Source organism: Podarcis pityusensis (genome assembly GCF_964106645.2).
Source record: "Podarcis pityusensis genome assembly, chromosome: 7".
Lineage (NCBI taxonomy): Eukaryota > Metazoa > Chordata > Lepidosauria > Squamata > Lacertidae > Podarcis > Podarcis pityusensis.
In genome coordinates, this window is record NC_138031.1 from 83,912,923 (window position 1) to 83,929,679 (window position 16,757).

Consider the following 16,757-nt stretch of genomic DNA (forward strand, 5'->3'; position numbering starts at 1 on the left):
AGGGTCATAAATAAATATTAGCATTGAATCAGTTCCAGCCCATCTAACCATCTTCCCCTCCACAATGCCCTGAGTCTGAAATCCTCCCACCGAGCCCCCCCTCCACATCTGTATTTAAAAACTTAGCCCCCGTAGGCATGGACATTAATCTTTCCATCAAAGTAATGAGATAATTACTTGGTCTGTCTTTTCAGACTTACAGAAGATGGATGGAAACTAATGTGTGGGCTGAGTCTTTAGTTTGCAGCTTGTTTTTCCCCACTGAGTCACCCAAAGTTTCCAGTGTCTACCACACCTTTGGTCTTACCTCATCCAAATTCTCAGTCAGTTTTGTATTAGATCCTGTTTATTTGGGTTAGCGTTTGGTTGAATTTTACGTGTTTGTGTGCGCAAAATTGCTTGAGGTATTCAGAATTATCTTATAGCAGAGTTGGTTCCCTTTGCCTCTGTGTTCCATTGTTTTTAGCAACTGGTGCGATTTATTAATATTTTTTGAAGGAAAGTCTTAATTATCATTGCACTGTGATGCCAAACTCATCCAGTTAGCCGGATTTTGTACACCAGGGCAATTGCCTTGATTTGACATCACATCCTAGGGAGATCCATGGATGTTCTGGCCCCTGAGTTGGTCTTTTTAGTTTATCCACTACAGATCTCCTAAATTGTAGGCTGGAGAATGGCAATAGATGGGGCAATATTCAGCTAAGTTTTACTTAAACCAGACCTACTGAAATTATTGAGGGTGCCTATTATTATTCTGAAATTATTGAGGGTGTCCATTAATTTCATGAGGTCTACTTTGAGTAAGATACCACCAAACATTTGGAGAATCGTGGTCAAGGCAGGATGGAGAAGGATTTGGAGACAGCGTTTTCTCCCTCCCCTGCTTCCTGCACTTGCAAGGCCCAGACTTACTATTTTTTTAATAGAGCTGTTTTGTGCAAGGGCAGCTCTGTACAAAACAGCTGGTGGGGTATTGTTGTTGTTTTTTAAATAAATTCTCGGAACATGCCTTCAACAACAACCAGCAGAAAGAGGCACACTGCCTCCTTTTCTCATGGAAACAAAATGCCTCGGTTGTGCTCAGGCAATGAGCAAAGGGAAGTGGCGATAGATAGATAGCACCCGCACGTGGTGGTGGTGGGGAAACCTGTCTACACAAGGTGCTTCAGTGCATCCACAGCTGGGTATGTTATTCTTGACCGCCCCCCCTCCTTACTGCATCATCTGTGGATCAGGAAAAGCCAAATGAGATGGGGGGGGGGGACATTGTGTGAACAATGTGAAAAACTTGCACACGTGAGAACTGTGGGAATGTTCAGGGTGACAGGAGAGGATATATTGTTTATTAATATCCTTCCTGACTTGCGCTAGCAAGTTCCTTTACTTAGCAGAGTTTACATTCCCCTTTTACACGCACAGCAGCTAGCTGGTTGCAGGCTCGTGTAAGCCTCTCACTATTATACAGTTCAATCTGTCTAAGATTTAATTGTACGTTCCTGGTAAGTTCCCATGAGTTCCTCTTAAAAGAATAAACATGCCACAATCTTATTCATAAGTCAGTAAAAGAAGTTTACTTGCATCAGGCAGAGCACAGTGTGATCCCTGAAGGCAGACTTAGTTACAAATATATACATGTGTATCTATCCCATAGCGAGGAATGATCCCAGCGCCTCTGCTAGCTGAGAAGCTAGCAAGGCAGTCCTAGCTAGAAGCTGGTCGAATGAAGAATAAGTGAAAAAGAGAGAGAGTGATGCGTGACTCGTCCTTTTGTTACCTGGACAGGTTAGGTCATGTCCACCTTCTATCACATGCAACAGGAAGGATGCTCCAGCCCAGGAGGAAACAGGAAGTTTTGACTGGCTGCACCAAACATCCCCTTGCATGTCCACTCTAGCGTTACAAGGAATGTTGTACTTGACTGCTCCCAGTGGGTTACATCCCACAAGAACGATGCACCAAATCCACTTTAAAATGCTCTGTGTGTGCACTTTCTCTTACTAGCTAGCAATCAGCACTTTTCATAATAGTTTCTGCTTTGTGTTCTTGAGCAGAAAGAAAGTATCAGGTGTGCCCTGTTCCCCAACAAAAAAGAAATAAGATCAAGGTCATAGTGGGAGACTGGGTGACCACTTTAGCGAAAGATGTGCATTTAGAGATTCCTTATCCCAATGTGATGGCGGGTTTAGCTTGTTGGGGTGTGTGTACAGTGGTACCTCGGGTTAAGTACTTAATTCGTTCCGGAGGTCCGTACTTAACCTGAAACTGTTCTTAACCTGAAGCACCACTTTAGCTAATGGGGCCTCCTGTTGCCGCCGTGCCGCCAGAGCCCGATTTCTGTCCTTATCCTGAAGCAAAGTTCTTAACCTGAAGCACTATTTCTAGGTTAGCGGAGTGTGTAACCTGAAGCGTATGTAACCCGAGGTTCCACTGTATGTATGTTGGTGTGTGTGTGTGTGTGTGTGTGTGTGTGTACTAGTTCCTGAAACAGATCCTCCATCAGTTGTAGCTGTGGCACAAATTTCGGGAACCAGACTGACCACTGCTGCTTAAGTGGTTTGACAAAGACCTTGGGGCAGCTGGTATTCTGAATAAGTTGAACAAACAAATGTGTGTGTGTGTATTTGTGCGTGTGTGTATACTTTACCCCACGGCAGCCTTGTCAGCTGGGCCTCCGGCAGCCGAGAGAGGACACTCTGTTTAATGAAATGGTGTGGCAATGGCAGTTGTGCACTTCCTGCTTGACTCGATGCCTGAATCACATCATGTACGAATTTCCACAGGCTGAGAGGTGCAAGGAAAACAGTCTCTTGTCGGCTGTGGTCACTTCAGAAATTCCATGACTACTGAAAGGAAGATGATGGGAACCTGGAGCAGAAAGAAGGTTGTGACTGAGGGTAAGAGCTAAATCGGAAGCTGGGAGGACAGGGAAGGGTGCGAAACACACCAAAGAAACACCTTCATGGCAGAGGGGAATTTTGCATGGCTTAAAAAAACCACCCAGGGGACAGCCAGGAAGAAAACATGCAACCTAACAAAGCAACTGCAGAACAGCCTGTTTCATTACCTCTGAAATCAGCGGGAATACTCCTGACTTTTCTGTCTATTCAGCCCTTCCCTGTGATTTCATTGTGGTTGAGTCCCCACCTGGGCATTACCAATTCATCATAAACAATCATCTGAGCTTTCATAATTTGAAATTGTAATAATTTAGATACCATGCTTTCTGTACCATCTGCTGCTGTTCCCTCTTTCCACGCCAGCCCCATCTCACATTGCCTTGAGACATTTGTGTGGAAGGTGACTATGGCATTCGTACAGAGCCCCCAGTCATTTCACGGACTACAGGGGACGCTCGGGTTGCGAACGTGATCCGTGCACGATGCACGTTCACAACCCGCAGAGTTCGCAACCTGCGTCTGCGCACGCGCGGGTTGCGATTCGGTGTGTCTGCGCATGCACAAAGAGAGATTTAGCGCTTCTGCGCATGTGTGACTGCCGAAACCCGGAAGTAACCCATTCTGGTACTTCTGGGTTTCGTCAGTCCACAACCCGAAAAATAAGCAACCTGAAGCGGCTGTAACCCGAGATACGACTGTATTGACCTGTACACCACTACTTTATCCTTCCGCTGCCACCAATCTTGTGGGAAAAACCCCAGGGTTCCCCAGTGAAGTATTGAGTCTCAGTCAGGTAGAGTTAACAATGAAGATTACAGTTTATTTCAAACACAAACAAGTTTTAAAATATATTCGAAACGCTGTCACTCTATTCCCTCTCAGTCTTGTCCATGTCTCTAACTCACTCAGACTCATCTATCTCCCCCCCAAAAGAACCAACCAAACTAACTAACTGTCAAAACCTCTGGGCGGAGCCTCAAAATCAGGTAGGCTCCGCCCCCGGGCTTTCTTATTGGTCAACCTATTAACCCTTTCTCTCCCCAATACAAACCTATCCCCAAAGAATGGGCAAACGCCACAGTGACAGATAACTAAACAAATGGAAAATGAAATAAAATACCACAACATGTGTTTTCTGGTATCTTTTTTGGGGGTGGGGAGGGACCCTATTTTGGAAACTGCACCGGGGCCCCGCCCCCATGTACCTTAATCCAGTTTTGCTAAGCAGAACCGCCAGCCAGATTCCCACCTGAGGTAACAATAAAAGGGCACCCTTGCTGCTGGGACATGGGCTCAACAGGATGACAACCATTTGGTTATGCACTTCTTAAGACTATGACTCTCAAAACGCATATTCTTATTTGAAATTTTCAGCTAATTCATTCTGATGGTGAGCAAAATACCCGGGCTCCTATTGAATTTCTGTCTCTGTGCTACACACAGCTTTTGTGTCATAGAATATTATTTTGGGAACTTCACATATGTAATGTATCCATCCCACTTCCTGGAAAATCTCCAGATGAAGAAAATGTGTGTGCAAGCAAAAATAATAACAAAATGGAACAAGAGCCTGCAATGCAATCAGTTGCCATAATCCTGCCTTGTTTGTTTAATTATGGTTTCCCTGCATTGTGGTCTGTGTGATTTCCTTGCTGGAACTTCTCCAAGATAAAGAGATGCTTTCTACAATGCAGTCACTCCCACATCTGACTCTTCTGTATGGAGGTTTTATACATCACCCGCAGTTAAGTCATCGCCGCAGCTTTACATAAATAAATAATAATTATTATGATCCAATATTGTAACTTTCCAGAAACCCCAGTATTTCATCAGATTGCTTTATCTAAACTGATGGGGTTACTGGGCCCGTTTTCCTCTCCAAATATCACACTTTTCTATATAAAAGAATTGGAGTGACATAGAAGAGAAGAAGAAGAGTTTGGATTTGATATCCCGCTTTATCACTACCCTAAGGAGTCTCAAAGCGGCTAACATTCTCCTCTCCCTTCTACCCCCACAACAAACACTCTGTGAGGTGAGTGGGGCTGAGAGACTTCAAAGAAGTGTGACTGGCCCAAGGTCACCCAGCAGCTGCATGTGGAGGAGCGGGGAATCGAACCCGGTTCACCAGATTACGAGTCCACCATTCTTAACCACTACACCACACTGGCTGTTTTCCTGCCATCAGGCAGAGTAAGACCAGCTAAGGCAGCCACCCCAGGCGGCAGATCACTCTCAGGGGTAATAAATATTTTTTCTTCTGCCCTGTGTTGCCACCCGAACCTTCTTCTCCCATTGAAATAAATTGACACATGGAAGATGCAACAAACTTGTTTTCATCTGCAGCTGGAATTGAACCATTGGCTTGAAGCTACAAAAAAGGAGATTCAGACAGACCAAACACCAGGAAGAACTTTCTGGCAGTAAGAGCTGTTCAAGAGTGGAACAGACAACCTCAGTTGGTTGTGGACTCTCCTTCCTGGGAGGTTTTTAAGCAGAGGTTGGGTGGCCATCTGTCATGGATGCTTTAGCTGAGATTCTTGCATTGCAGGGAATTGGACAAGATGACACTCAGGATCCCTTCCAAGTCTGTGATTATATGACTTAAAATCTCTATGTTTAGCAAGATTAGTAAAGGTGAAGGGACCCCTGACTGGTAGGTCCAGTCGCGGACAACTCTGGGGATGTGGCACTCATCTTGCTTTACTGGCCGAGGGAGCCGGCGTACAGCTTCCGGGTTATGTGGCCAGCATGACTAAGCCGCTTCTGGCGAACCAGAGCAGCGCATGGAAACGCTGTTTACCTTCCCGCCGGAGCGGTACCTATTTATCTACTTGCACTGGCGTGCTTTCAAACTGCTAGGTTGGCAGGAGCAGGGACCGAGCAACGGGAGCTCACCCCGTTGCGGGAATTCGAACCGCCGACCTTCTGATCGGCAAGTCCTAGGCACTGTGGTTTAACCCACAGCGCCACCCTAGCAAGATTAGTAGGCGTTCACAAATAAGAATATATCTGAATCACTAAATGAACTTTTACTAAAATAGAAGTATGCAGAATTTAGCATTATTTTTTAACATGACTGCATAGTCTGTTACATGAGCAGTTACTGATCTTTGGAACATTTTACAAATTGTAATAATCACACCTTAAAATGCAAATTCACATTTCAGATTAAAAAGACGATTTAAGGTTTTGTATTGGATCTTCAGTTCTCCCTGTCTCTACCTCACAACATATTAGGCGATGTATTAGAAGTGGTCAGGGAACATCTGTCTACTTCCCTCATCCATTTTTTCCCCTTTATCCTGCATTGGCAATATATAAAAATGCTGTTTGGTGGTGTTGAATTTTTTCTTATTACTAGATCTACATCATCTTGTTTCCACCAATACAGTCAAGTCATTTACAATTTAGATTAATGGCTTAACAAGGGCCAGATGTGGCTGATAGCATAGAAAAAGACAGAAGAATTGGGGGGGGGGGAGATTCAATACGTTCTTACATAATATTATAAACACCCTTGAAGCAAACAGCCTTGAAAACTAAGCCCACCTCAAATAAAGCATTAACGAAAGGAGCGAAATTCTCCTAGGTTTCAGAGGTGTGCAAAAACCTTTCTAGATCTCCTCTTAGTTGCTTGACATGCAGTCTGCAAAGTAATAATGTTATTATCTATATAGACATCTATGTTGACTTGTTTCAATACAGTTTCTCACAGTTCTAAAGAAAACAGAAAAATAACGGAGGCATCCTGAGTTTTCCCACCTACAGACAAGCCTGAGAAGATGCTATTTCTCAGACTTGTTCATTTTTGAGTCTGGGAACGTTTTGATTCCCTTGGAAGATAAACTATATGAAACAGTCTTGAACAACTATTTTTTTTAAAATGAAAACAAATCTTGATTTCCCCTTGCTAGAAATATTTTATCCTGGCAACAAGACTCTCTCTCTCTCTCTCTCTCTCTCTCTCTCTCTCTCTCTCTCTCTCTCACACACACACACACACAATTTTAGTAAATCAAATAATGGTTATTTTACCTTCACAAGGGAGTGAAAACCAACTGTATTCAATAGCTGAGCAGAAGGAGTGGGAAGGTATTTCTTAAAAGCAAATGTCAAGAATTTCCCCTTTTAACAGTGCAATAATATTTATTAGGGACGCGGGTGGCGCTGTGTAGACACAACCACAGAGCCTAGGACTTGCTGATCAGAAGGTCGGTGGTTCAAACCCCCACGATGGGGTGAGCTCCCGTTCCTCGGTCCCTGCTCCTGCCAACCTAGCAGTTTGAAAGCACGTCAAAGTGCAAGTAGATAAATAGGTACCGCTCCAGCGGGAGGGTAAACGGCGTTTCTGTGCACTGCTCTGGTTCGCCAGAAGCGGCTTAGTCATGCTGGCCACATGACCCGGAAGCTGTACGCCGGCTCCCTCGGCCAGTAAAGCAAGATGAGCGCCGCAACCCCAGAGTCGGCCACGACTGGACCTAATGATTAGGGGTCCCTTTATCTTTAATATTTATTAATTCTTGCAACAACAAAAGCCTCCTCTGAGTTGCACACAGTATGGTGGAGGGGGCACAGAATATTTTGTGTTCTGCCCTGCACATCGCTGCCCTTCATTTCAGAATACATGGCCTGAGAAGTCACAATCCTGTGGGAGGTTTTTCCGTGCAATCCTCGTGGAAATGAGAAGTGCTCTTGCACAGGAGAACTTCCAGGTGGGCTATGACCATGGTCATTTGATTCACGGCTTGCAACTCTACCTCTTTTTTCTCACTATTGCTTGGAGTTGTGCTGTTCAACTGCAGCATCACAGTCCACTGAAAAGCAATTTTATTTCCCTCTACAAGCCCCCTGCGCTAACTTTGAGGGCTGGCAAACATAGTCTCACTCAGACTCTAAAACCCACATCCTCTTCTTCGCGGTGAAACTTTGAGTCATGCAGAATTATGTAAAAGAAAATAGAACTAACTTCTATAGAGACTAGGAGTGACAGAAGAAGACAAATCTTTTTGGAAATCTTGTGTGTCTCTTTCAGTAATATATCCGAAGTTGTCCCAATCATACTGGGAAGGAGTGTGTAGAGAGAGATCATTTCACATGTAGGATTTTTTCTTCTCTGGTTTTCGTCCAAGACCTTTTACCATGTTCCTTGCTGGGACAGCCTGGGCTGCCTGACCACTTCCCCTTTGCAATTAAGGAGTGAAACCACTTGCTTACGCACAATGAGACCATCATACCTTTAACCCCAAAGCAGGACAGAAAATCCAAGAACACTGTTATTCCTAGTCCAGGACAGAAGGAACGCAAGTCCAGGATATTGGACACAGAATGTGGTTGATAGGAAATGTGTGCAGGGTTTAAATTAAACTTCCTTGTCTATGTATTTAAAACGTTTTGATGCTTTCTATCTGTTTAAAAAGAAACAAACCCAGAGGAGTTCAGTTGTTAGTGCTTCAGTGCAAAATCTTACATCTAGAAATTAGAGCCAATTATATTCATTTATTGCATTTAAATAGCAAGTCGGCACCACCTTTAAATGTGAATAAGGGTTCTCGGATTTTGTACTTGAAGAGTACGGTCTGCATTTGAAATACATGATGCAGAAGACTGGAGCTTACAAAAGACGGGTGCTTGGAGTGTAGAGCACATCCCCCTTTTCTACACTCCAGACCCCTGTCCCAAACATCTCATTCAGAATAGCAAAAAATCCTGGATTTTCATTAATGTTTTAAATGGCAGTTTGAAAGGAGGCACAGTTTGGAGGCTTGGGGGGACGGGCAACAGAGACAAAAAAGGGGGGAGAAAACTTGAAGCAAAAATTTATTGTGCACTGGAGACATTTTATTTTATGTTCCATTTTGGTTTATTTGTCTTGGTTCTTCTCTGTATTGAAAGACTGACCCGCACAGACATAAAAAAGACATCCTCTAGCTGCAACTGTCTGACCATCATTTGTGGTCCAAACACTTGTGGGAAGGGCACTTCCCCAGTCTGGAGGATGCTGCCAAGAGCAGTGTTGGGATGTTGTGCTTTTGAAAAACAGGGCTTATTTAAGATAAGCTCACGTGACAGCATAAAAAAGAGAAAAGTTGTGTAGGCATTACTGTGTTTGTTTGCGTGTTTTTGTGTGTGCATGATTCCAAAGTGAATAGTAGATACCTATCTGGAATAGACTGCGGATCTGAAGAATCTGGCACAATATACTTGGAAAATCTGCCTGCCCTGAGACTGTGGTAAATAGTGTGGAGACAAGCTAGCCAACCTTGTTTTCCTAAGCTATTGACTAATCACTGAGTTTGTGTTCAGGATAACTGTGGCAAGCTAGTTCATGACCTCCGCGAACTCTTTGCATCCCATCGCCGGGTGGTACGCAATGCTTAAGCAATGCGTTTAGACTGCGCATATACACAGACATACAAGGGAGTGGGTCCCACTGAACTTACTGCACTGAACACTGAAATTCTACATGTGTCTGTTCAGAAAAAACACATGCAGAATTGCACCGTTAGACAAGGAGTGAATAAATGGAAGCACATCTCAGTTGCCTTCCCAAATGTCTTGCCAGCTCAAAAGCATCCCAAATGCTAAGTTTGCAGGCCCAAACATGAGACCCTCTGGTGATGTCCCTCAGCGTGATACATTAAGTCTTGCATACTCCCCCACGTGTCCCAATTTTCCGGGGACAGTCCTGGAGTTACAGAAGCCATCCCGCTTTCTGATTTGATCCCAGAATGTCCCACTTTTCCTTTTTCCTCCCCTCCACATCTCAGAGAAGAATGGAAAGTGGCGTGTGGTCTATTTCACAGGATGACCACATTGGCTCTGCTCAACTGCCCTCCCTCCCTGCAGTTTACAGGCAGCCCCCCTCGCAGCTGGCACTCAGCTGAAACTCCACCAGGCAGCAAAAGGGCTTTGGAGAGGCAGCCTAGGGGTCCTGCCCCTGCCCCCAGGACCTCTCTGGTGGCCAAACAGCCCTGCCCAGCCCATTTCCCTTCTCCTTTTCTTTTCCGGGAAAAGATATATAACGAATTGAAAAAAATGTTGAAATATACATTTATAAAGAAACCAGAGGCCTTTCTTCTTGGAATAACAGGTTTGGAATTGCCCAAGAAAAATGTAAAATTATTTTTGTATGCCACAACTGCGGCTCGTATTTTGTTAGCTAAAAAGTGGAAAACCCAAGAATTACCAACGATAGAAGAATGGCAGATGAAGATGATGGATTTTTCGGAGCTGGCCAACCTAACTGGAAGAGTCCGCGACCAGAAGGAGGAGGAGTATCAGGAAGATTGGATCAAATTTAATGATTACTTAGTTAAACATGTTAAGTTAAACTACCATATTTTCGTCCCATAGGACGCTCCGTCCCATAGGACGCACCTAGTTTTTTTGGGGGGGGGGAAAGGAAAAAATTTTTCCCTTTATTTCCCCCCCAAAACCAGGTCGGGGAAACCGAACCAGGTCGAGGAACAGCGGGATGGCAGCGCTGCGCCTCCCTGCTGTCCCCCGAGCTTGTGGGGCTGGCCGATGTCTGCCCGGCGCGAGGGGCGCTCTGCTTCAGGGTGCCTCGCGCGCCGGGTGGCAGGCTGCTATCCGCAGCGTGGGGAGCCCTGCGGGGAACTCCTGCAGGGCTCCCCACGCTGCGGATGTCTGTCCGGCGCGCGGGACGCTCTGCTTCAGAGCGCCCCTCGCTCCGAGCGGCAGGCTGCTATCCACAGCCTAGACAGCCCTTCGGGAACTCCCACAGGGTTGCCTAGGCTGTGGATGTGTTCCCGAAGCACCGGGCGCTCTGCTTTCAGCGCGCCCGGCGCTCCGGGAAGCAGGCTGCTATCTGCAGCCTAGACAGCCCTGTGGGAACTCCCGCAGGGCTGCCTAGGCTGCGGATGTCTTCCTGAAGCCTGGAGAGCGAGAGGGGTCGGTGCGCACCAACCCCTCTCGCTCCCCAAGCTTCAGCGAAAGCCTGCATTTGCCCCATAGGACGCACCCAGATTTCCCCTTCATTTTTGGAGGGGAAAAAGTGCATCCTATAGGGCGAAAAATACGGTAACTGAAAACAGCTTGCAGATACTTAATTGGCTTAGGATTTTATTTAAGTGATGAATTAATAGGTTTAATTTCATAATGTGAAGATCTAAGGATGTTAATGTTTAAGTTAAATTATTTTAAGAACTATGATTTGGAAAACCGTTAAAAGGACATGCAATGAAATTCCACCAAGGGGGTGCGAGGAAGTCACTTAATAATGTTAATAAGTGTAATTTTTAATAAGGTTATGATTTATGTTTGTTTGTTTTATGTGTGTGTTTGTTTATAATGTTGTGAAAATCAATAAAAAAAGTTGAGGGGGGAAAACAAAAAAACAGTCCTGCCCAGCCCAAAGTCCACGAGCTGCCACTCGGCTCCACATCCCAGTCTTCTGCTAACATTCAGAACTGCCTTCTACTGAGTCACACCACGATCTGTAAAGCCCAAGATTGTCTAACGAGCTCTCCAAAGGCAAAGCCCCAAAGGCAAAAAGCCTTCCACAGCCTTGTTGCCAAAGCTTATTGAGTCAGAGAAAGCTGAACCCAAGATGGCTTGCATGCCAAGCAGGTGTCCTGCAGCTGAGATATTGCCTGTGCCCTACAGCCCTTCCCTTCGCCCAAAGGTGAATTCCCTCAGCCCTCCTGACAGAAGGGAAACCTTTGTAGCTGGCACTGAGCAGCAAGAGAGTGGTCATGCCATGATTTTATCTGTCCCCCTTTTGCATTTTAGCACAAGTTTATTTGCACTATGGCACTGTGCCAGCACCGTACTTTCACTTTTGCCGTTTCAATGCTCAGGCTGTGATTGCTGCGCTAAATGTTGTGGGGGGGGGATGACATCAACAGGAAGTACGTGGGAGTAGCTACATCACAAAAGAAGTGACGTCCATTAGACACCTTGCCCTGGTGCCCTAGTGTATCAAAGGCGGTAGCAAAAACAAAAAACAAACAAACTTAAAAAAGAGGAACGTTTCTGGTGCCAAATGTTTCTGGATATTTGCTAGAAGCTACAGACCACGGGTGGCACTGTGGGTTAAACCACAGAGCCTAGGACTTGCCGATCAGAAGGTTGGCGGTTCGAATCCCCACGACAGGGTGAGCTCCCGTTGCTCAGTCCCTGCTCCTGCCAACCTAGCAGTTCGAAAGCACATCAAAGTGCAAGTAGATAAATAGGTACCGCTCCTGCGGGAAGGTAAACGGTGTTTCCGTGCGCTGCTCTGGTTCGCCAGAAGCGGCTTAGTCATGCTGGCCACATGACCTGGAAGCTGTACACCGGCTCCCTCGGCCAATAAAGCGAGATGAGCGCCGCAACCCCAGAGTCGGTCACGACTGGACCTAATGGTCAGGGGTCCCTTTACCTTTACCTTTTACAGACCACACATGAATGACTATATCTGAAATGTGACCATTCCAAACATTTTGAGGGTGAAAATCCACTAGAATGCAGGAATGGGTGTGGACACACCCCACCCCCGATACTATTAAGAATACAACACAAACTATCCTGAATGCACAAGAAAAAGGTGTCTGGAGGGCCTCAAAGAGTCAGTTTGGTTCCACCATGGAACTTGCAAATTGGCTTGGCATTCTCAGCCTTATCAGGTTTGTTGTGAGGAACAAATGGGATGAATGCAGGGGCTTAGCAGAGCACTGGGGGGTTAGGGTTAGGGTTAGGATAATCAGAATATTTGAAATTGAAATGCTCGCTGATGTCACATTGATAATGTTGTGGCACATTCTAGTGATGTTACTGACAACCTGACTGAGCAGTAGACAGCCAGACAGAAGATGAAGGCAGGTGGGTGTTCTGCCCCCCCCAAAAACCCCCAACAACATAGATCCTGGCTACACCCATAGATTAATGCCAGACATCCTCAGTCTGCAAAGACACAGATCCCTATTCAAATTAATGGAGTTAACTTTTGTTATGATTAACTTGTTCCACTGATTTCACTATCAACTTTATTTGGAACAGGGTCAATATAAAAAACACACACACGTTAAGATAAGATTTTAAATGGCTTAACTAACCCCCCCCAAGTCCCTGCCCCTCTAGCAATGTAGATGTCTGACGCATTTACATACCCTCCAGTGTTTCTAAATGTAACATATTTTCCAGGTATCTGAAGAAGTGTGCATGCACACGAAAGCTTATACCAAGAACAAACATAGTTGGTCTCTAGCGGGTGGCGCTGTGGTCTAAACCACAGACCCTAGGGCTTGCTGATCAGAAGGTTGGCGGTTCGAATCCCCGCAACGGAGTGAGCTCCTGTTGCTCGGTCCCTGCTCCTGCCCATCTAGCAGTTTGAAAGCACGTCAAAGTGTAAGTAGATAAATATGTATCGCTCTGGTGGGAAGGTAAACGGCATTTTCGTGCGCTGCTCTGGTTCACCAGAAGCGGCTTAGTCATGCTGGCCACAAGACCCAGAAGCTGTCTGTGGACAAATGCTGGCTCCCTCGGCCAGTATAAGGAGATGAGCGCAGCAACCTCAGAGTCGGCCATGACTTGGACTTAACAGTCAGGGGTCCCTTTACCTTTAACGTGCTACTGGACAATTTTTTTAATTTTTAAAAATATTTTAACAGCTTCAGACCATCACGGCTACTTACCTGAACCTAGAACCATATTTTCCAGGGACAGTCCCGGAATTATGAAAGCCACCCTGGCTTCTGATTTGATCCCGGAATGTCCTTATTTCCCCTGCCAGTGTCACCGCTGCTGAGCTCAGGGAAGAGGATGAGCATTTGAAGTGGCGGCTGCGAGGAAGCATCCCGTTGCCTCTCCATGGCTGCCACTGCCATTCTCCCTCGTAGCAGCAGGGCTACGTTGGGTAGGAAGAAAGGAGGAGCAGAGCACAAGGAGTCTTGATTTTAAAATAATACTAATACTTTGTGTGTCCGCATCAGATCTTACCCCTTTCTAAGATCTGTTTATTGGTGTGTGTTTTTCTTTTTGTAAATCTAGCAAAGAATAAAATCAAATCAGGATTAAGGGTTTAGTGGAGGATGTGTGTGCTGTGTCCTGTTGATGTGGTGGTGGAGGAGATGCTCTGTGCGGTTGGGGGGAACCAAAAATGGGGGGCCAAGGAGGGTCAATTGGGAGGAGAGTGAGAAACGTCCCTTTTTTTCATCTGAGGAATGTTGGAGGGTGTGCATTTACTGGTGGAGTTTGGTTTGGTTTCTGGGAAGAAACTACCTTTTCAGAAATGGCTGCTTTCTGATCATGCTAACGCCCTCAGAACAGACCTCTTCCTTGCAGGCTTAAATTCAAGGTTTTCTGTAGACACATATAAATGTGCTAGATTCTCTCTCCCCTTTTCTTTGGCACAGACCCAGTGAAGAATGTCAAAAGGAGCAAGTTGGGACATGTAGGCGGCAAAGAAAGAGGTTTACATATTTTTCTGTGACTACGATAATGTTATATTCGTACTCTAACCTTAGAGATAAACTGGGTTCAATGTTTTGCTGTGAATCCATCTCTCTTTCTACTGCCTGCTTGTAATCTTTTTATTATCTTTCTGTCTCCAAACAACAAACCATGATCTGTTCTTTCCAGTCCTGTATATCTTTTTGCCATTTTCAGTGATACATCATCACTAATTTCTGTTTCGTGGAGTGGAACTATGAGAAACGTGATTTTGGAAGTTTTGAGGATATTGTTTTATAGCGTGATCCTCTATTCAGAAGTAAATTCCATGGCTGTGAGTAGTCCTAGGCATCTGGAAACAAGATTATAGCTTTACAGTAGGATTATTATTTAAGTCCTTTGTAGGGGCATAGATTTGTTCACTTTATTCTGCTCTTAGGTACTATATGTCTGCCTGGTTACTAATACTATTTATCTTGGTATTAAATAAGAAGATAAGAGTTCAGAAGTCACATCTGACCAGACTCTGGCTCACACAAAGACTTCATTCCTTTTAACTTTGTCACATGTAGGTTTCCTTTCGATGGACTGTCATTAAAACCTACAGTAAGTATCTTTAGGAACCCAAACATCATCCAATGAGTCAGTCGTTAATCTTCATGCTATTGAGCTGACTCAGCTTCCTTTCATTTTACACGGGTGCGGTGGTGTCCAAACTTTTTTCAAAGAGGGCCAGATTTGATGAAGTGAAGGGCCGTGGGGACCAGAGGGCCAACCAAGTTTTGTTGACCTTTTTTTAACATTGAGGTTGTTGAGGTTTGAGGTTTTTTTAGGATTTGACTCCAGGGAATAAACTGCCTCAGGGGCTGGATTAAACCAACCAGCGGACCGGATTAGGCCCCCAAAACAGACTTTGGACATGCCTGGAGGGTCAGTTGTTGCTATTATTATTAAATTTGTATATCACCCTTCATCTGAAGATCATAGTGTGGTTCACAACATAAAAATACAAAATGAAAACACATAACACAATAAAAAGAAAGAAAAACCAATAACCCTCTTTCCACAAACACAAGGCCATAGGTTTTTTTTTTAATCAGCCAAAAGCTCGGGAGCAGAGGAATGTTTTTGCCTGATGCCTAAAGATATGTAATGAAGGAGCCAGATGAGCCTTTGTGGGGAGAGCATCCCACAAACGGGGAGCCACTGCAGAAAAGGCCCTTTCTTCTTCTGCTGCCCTCCAGACCTCTCAGGAGTAGGCAACCTAAGGTCCGGGGGCCGGATGCAGCCTAATTGCGTTCTCAATCCAGCCCACGGATGGTCCAGGAATCACCGTGTTTTTACATGAGTAGAATGTGTCCTTTTATTTAAAATGCATCTCTGGGTTATTTGTGGGGCATAGGAATTTGTTCATTATTTCCCCCCCAAAATATAGTCCAGCCCACCATATGGTCTGAGGGACAGTGGACCGGACCACAGATGAAAAAAGTGTCTGACCCCTGCCTCAGATGATGATCACATGTCAGAAGATGATCACATATCAGGAGCGAGCCAACAATAGATCACATGGAGTAAGTGAAGTTAACTCTTTATTAGACTGCCAGACCCACTGAGCACAGCAACTCTTCTTGGTAGGTCGTGTCCCTATGAGGCACTTGCTAAACCTGAAGGCCCCTGCCTTCTCACAGCTGCCTAAGTCTTTTCCTCTCCTGGGTCCTTCCCAAGTAATCTGAGACGACACCGATGTGCCTGCCTTGCTCTTCCCACATGCAGCATACCTGCTCCTTCAGAGGGAGTGTAACCCCACCAATCCGGTCTAGGGACATGCCCACTAACAGTGCCTCAGCCTTATCTGGACTGAGCTTCAGTTTGTTGGTTCCCATCCAGCTGGTTTTTATCAGCCAAGACGGTCCAGGGTCCAGAGACAAGTGGTCGTCCTGACCGATCCATGCACAATGTTCACATTCTGTGCTGTGTGCCCCTAACCTGGCCTGCCCCACTCCTGACACCATAGCTCCCCTTGCCCAGAACCAGTGCAATTGGCCATCACTGCTCTCCCTGGCTCATCTCCTTGCAGGCACATCTGATGTCCCTTAATTTATACAACAACAAAGCCAATTTGAAATCACACAGCTTAAAGAGCAGTTTAAAACAATTAGGACAATAATAACAGCCACTGAACCTCCCTACAAAACCCCCTAAATAATACCCCAACCCAAGCATCTGTTCAGTCGTTCCAGCTTTTGTAGCTGGAGTCAATCCAGGTTCTGCCCACCAGGCCAGGTCTTCCAGGACTCACAGGACTCACTACACAGTGTGGTGTAGTGGTTCAGAGCAGCAGTCTCGTAATCTGGGGAACCGGGTTCGCGTCTCCGCTCCTCCACATGCAGCTGCTGGGTGACCTTGGGCCAGTCACACTTCTTTGAAGTCTCTCAGCCCCACTCACCTCACAGAGTGTTTGTTGTG